The sequence below is a fragment of the Alligator sinensis genome, unplaced genomic scaffold (assembly GCF_000455745.1).
Source record: "Alligator sinensis unplaced genomic scaffold, ASM45574v1 scaffold181_1, whole genome shotgun sequence".
Taxonomy (NCBI): Eukaryota; Metazoa; Chordata; order Crocodylia; family Alligatoridae; genus Alligator; species Alligator sinensis.
In genome coordinates this window covers 782,571-787,620 of record NW_005842022.1, presented here as the reverse complement: position 1 = coordinate 787,620, position 5,050 = coordinate 782,571, and positions in this window count along the sequence as shown.

Genomic DNA, 5,050 nt, shown 5'->3' with positions numbered 1-5,050 from the left:
TTTCCCTAGCGGTTTCCTCTCTTTATAGGAGCAGAGCACCAAAGTGCTCTGCGACAATGTTGAAAAACACTGATCCCTCAGGGTTCAGTACTCAGACACCACTGGTCACATTTTGCTGTGTTGCTCAGTTCTGTCCATTAACATTCTCTGGGTCCCACTCTGGAACCAGTTTCCTAGCCACCAGATCATTAAGTTGTTGAGGCTGCAATTTTCCAATTTGAACTTGAGGATGTTGTGGGAGACGAAGTCAAAGGCCTTTTTAAAATCCAAGTATATGACTTCAATTGCTCTCTTATCCAGGTGGTGAGTTACCTGATTGTAGAAGATGAGGTTGGTCAGGCACGACTTGCCCACAAAAAAGCCATGTTGGCTTTCTTAGAATACTGCCTTCTGTTAGCCGATTGCTGATGGATTCTTTGATCACTTTTTTTTTTTTTTTTCCAGGGATCGAGGTTAGACTGATTGGCCTTTAATTCCCTGGGTCCTCTTTCCTTCCTTTCTTGAAGATAGGCACCACACTGGCCCTCTTCCAGTCTTCTGGGACCTCTCTCAAGCACCATGAGTTCTCAATTAGTTTTGCCATTGGTCGTGTGATGACATCAGACAGTTCGTTCAGTGCTCTCGAGTGTAATTCATCTGGCAGATTGAGGCCCCCACAGTGAGGGAGGGAATGAATAGGGCTGGAGTTGGGGCTGGGGGTGCTGCCCAGCCAGGGTGAATGGGACCACAGGGCAGGGGTGGGATGGAGCTATGGGTGGCTCGTCCAGGGGATCAGTGTCTGGGTGCTTAAAAATGTTCAAGTGCCCCCACTACCTAAAACTTGTCAAATTAACTTTAGTTCAAGTGCCGCCACCATTTTTTAAGTGTGGGGATGCTTTTAGGAATGCTTTTAGCGGGGTGAGGGCAGAGGTGGGCTGCCTGCTGTGGGCTCAGCACTGTCCACCCTGCTGCCATTGCCCTGGGAGCCACATGCTGGCTGCACTGTGTCCCTTGCCTGCCTGGTGGCATAAGGTACAACTTGCTGCCCCCACTGCCACTGGATGGTCAGGGGGCATGTGGCCAGTGCAGGGCTCCCAGGGCAAAGGTAGCAGAGTGGAGAGCCCTGAGCCCACAGCGGGCAGCCTGCCTCCATCCCTCTCACACCTTGGGGGGCACATACACCTCCATGCCTTCCCTGGTGGTGCATGCAGCACTGAGGAGTTGCTCCCCTTCCCTCCCTGGACAAGCCACCTGTGGCTCTGTCCCAATCCCCACCCTGGTCCTGGGGTCCCATTCATTGTTTTGGCCTGGCAGGGCCTCCAGCTCCAGTTTCAGCACCTGTCCCACTCACTCCCTCACCATGGGGGGGGGGCCTCTATTTGCCTTCCCCCTCTTTTTCCCGCCCCCCCCCCCCATGCCCTTTCTCCTTCTCCCCCACAGACTTACCTGCAGGGCACTTCTCTCCATGCTGCCAGGCTTCACTCCTGGCTATGTGGATGGTGTGGTTGTGAGCATACATGTGATGTCTGGGGGCCCCAGCCAGAAGGCATATTATATTTATTGGTATATTATTGGCTACACCAGGGGTGGGCAAAATGCAGGAGGGGGTATGGGGGACCAATGTCCCCCAGATCTGTGCATGGGGCAGGTGTGGGCTGCCTGTTGTGGGCTCAGGCTCCCCCCTCTGCTGCCCTCCCTGGGGCCTCTTTTTAGCCCAGCAGGTGCAACCTGCTGCTGCAGGGCTGGGTGGGGAAGCTGCTTGCCACTGCGAGTTCTGCGCTGCCCTGGTGATGCATCCAAGGCCCGCATGGCAGCAGTGAAGGGCACAAGCCCGTGTTGCGTACCTTGCGTGTATGGCAGCAGCAGGGGCTGCTGTGCTCCTGCCTGGCAGATTCTGGCTGGTGTCTGTGCCAGTGGGATTGGTGGTGGTGGTGGTGGGGGGCGTATTTAAAACCCCGCTCTGTTTGCTTTAGGCTGCTGCCAGGACCGGCCACATCCCCTGCTGCTCAAGTGGGCGTGGGGGTTGGGGAATGCCTGACTGGCTGCTATGCCCAGGCAAGGCAGACCAAGGCTGGGGTACCCAGGTACATTTCTGTTTGCCTTCCTTTCCCTTCTGTTGTGGGCCATACTGAGATTCTGTATTAGTAAAGGAACAAAGAGATAACTGGAGAGTATTATGAGAGCAAATAGAAAGTGGGCGCCTCTCTATAGACAGCAGTTGCAAACAAAAGAATCAATTTTTATGTCTATGAACTCCAGGAGGGGAAGTGTAGACAGTGCATCTTCAACAATATAGTAGCAATAGCTGGTTTCCACTCCCCTTCCTGGTTCATTTTGATCTTCCCTAGTATTAACCATTAGCACTGATGCTGGCCAGTGTGAGAGGAATGAGGAGGAGGTGCTCAAAAAAGAATGAGAGCTTCTTTTGTGGACAGAATGAAGAGTCCAGTGGAGGGCAACGAAAATGGTACAGGGCTGGAGCATATCACTTACCAAGAGAAGCTGAGGGAGTGGGCTTATTTAGTTTAGAGAAGAGAAGACCTGAGAGGGGATTTAATAACGGCATTCAACTACCTGAAGCAGGGTTCAAAAGAGGATGGAGCTAGATTGTCAAAAGTAGACTGAGGAGGGATTGGACTGCATGACCTGAGGTCCCTTCCAACCCTAATTTTCTGTGATTCTTTAATGGAAGTGCCCTAAGTGTCTTAATACAAGATTGTTGCAATTTAAGATTGTTACAGATCCCAATTTTTTAATGTCACCAGGAGCTTTGAAAAATCTCTATCCAGAAGTTCTTATTAGCACTGTTTCTTGTAACTGTTTTCTGTATTTCATTAATTTATATAATTTATTTATAGGTTTAAATAACTCATATGCAACAGTAACAAGTCCTAATTTCATATCCATTGCTGTAGAGATGTTTTTTTCACTGCAGTGTTATGGTTTCTCGTAGACTAAATTTAACCTAATAATACATGTCAAAACAAGAACAGAAAACAAAATTAATGTATGCTTCATCTGTTCAGGGAAGTTTTATGAAAAAATACTGATAACAGTAGTTAATAAAATAGAATGCTATTTCTAAATCGCATTTGTTAAGAACTTCTTTTCTGCTTCATGGGATCTTCTATGCTATTCTTATAGATATTAAAGATAAGATGTTAATGCCTACAAATACACAAAGCTTTCCTCTTTCCCGATGTCATAGGGATAACGGAGACCTGGTGGGACTCCACCCATGACTGGACCACGGGTATAGATGGCTATACCCTGTACAGGAGGGATGGTGTAGAGAAAAGGGGCGGGGGAGTAGCTCTCTATGTTAAGGAAAACTACACATCCCTGCAAGCTGATATTGGCGACCAGGGTGGATGGCTGGAGACCCTCTGGGTTAAAATCCATGGGGAACACAGCACAGGGGACACAATGGTGGGAGTCTACTACAGACCTCCCACCCAAAGTCCTGAGCTTGACCAGTAGTTTGCCCAGGAACTGGCTGAGGCAGCTTGCTCCAGGACCATGGTTGTCATGGGTGACTTCAATTACCCGGACATCTCATGGGAGGATCGCTCAGCAAAATCTGAGCGGTCGCAGATCTTCCTCTCGTGCGTGGATGACCTCTACCTGACTCAAGAAGTCTATGGGCCAACGAGAGGCAAAGCGCTGCTTGACCTGGTACTGGCTACTGGGGATGACCTAGTCGGCGACCTGGTGATCGATGGGAAGCTGGGTGACAGCGACCACGAGCTGATCACCTTCACCATCCGCCGAAAAGCTGGCAAGTCAGTCAGCAACACGGAAGTCCTTGACTTCAGGAAAGCCGACTTTGACAAGCTCAGGAGGCTTGTAAGTGAGGCCCTAAGGGACCATGACCACAGGGAGAGGGGAGTTCAAGAGGAGTGGTTGCTCCTCAAGGGAGCGATCCTCAATGCACAAACTAAGTCTATTCCATCTCGGAGGAAAGGCAGCAAGAGGGCACAGCAGCCCCCCTGGCTCTCCAGGGACCTAGCAGACCTCCTGAGGCTAAAAAGAAAGGCCTACAAAGGATGGAGGATGGGAGTCACCTCCAAGGAGGATTATTCTGCACTGGTCCGGTCCTGTAGGGAGCAGACCAGGAAAGCCAAGGCTGCAACTGAACTCCAGCTAGCTTTGAGCATCAAGGACAATAAGAAGTCCTTTTTCAGATATGTGGGGAGCCGGAGGAAAAGCAGAGGCAACATTGGACCCCTGCTGAGCCAGATGGGGCAACTGACAACTGACGCCCAGGAAAAAGCCAACCTATTAAATAGGTACTTTGCGTCAGTCTTTCATCAGTCCCATGGGACGCCCATGCCCGCTACAGGGCCGGGAAGTCCGGGTGAGGGTGATCCCCTGCCCTCCCTTAATGCTGACTTTCTGAAGGAACATCTTGAGAAGCTGGATACCTTCAAGTCAGCTGGCCCTGACAATCTTCCCCCCAGGGTACTCAAGGAGCGGGCGAGCATCATAGCCCAGCCTCTAGCACGGATCTTTGAAAACTCTTGGCGCTCTGGTGTAGTGCCCGAAGACTGGAAGAAGGCCAATGTGGTGCCTATCTTCAAGAAAGGGAGGAAAGTGGATCCGGCTAACTATAGGCCCATCAGCCTGACTTCTATCCCGGGGAAGATCTTAGAAAAGTTTATTAAAGAGGCCATCCTTAATGGACTGGCCGACGCCAACATCTTAAGGGATAGCCAGCACGGGTTTGTTGCGGGTAGGTCTTGCTTGACCAATCTCATTTCCTTCTACGACCAGGTGACCTATCACCTGGACAAGGGAGAAGAGATTGATGTCATATATCTTGACTTCAAAAAAGCCTTCGATCTGGTGTCCCATGATCGCCTCTTGGAGAAACTGGCCAATTGTCGCCTTGGGTCCTCCACGATCCACTGGCTGGAAAATTGGCTCCGGGGTCGGACCCAGAGGGTAGTAATCGATGGAAGTCACTCATCGTGGTGTCCTGTGACCAGTGGGGTCCCCCAAGGCTCTGTCCTTGGACCCATACTGTTCAACATCTTCATTAATGATGTGGACACTGGAGTCAGAAGCGATC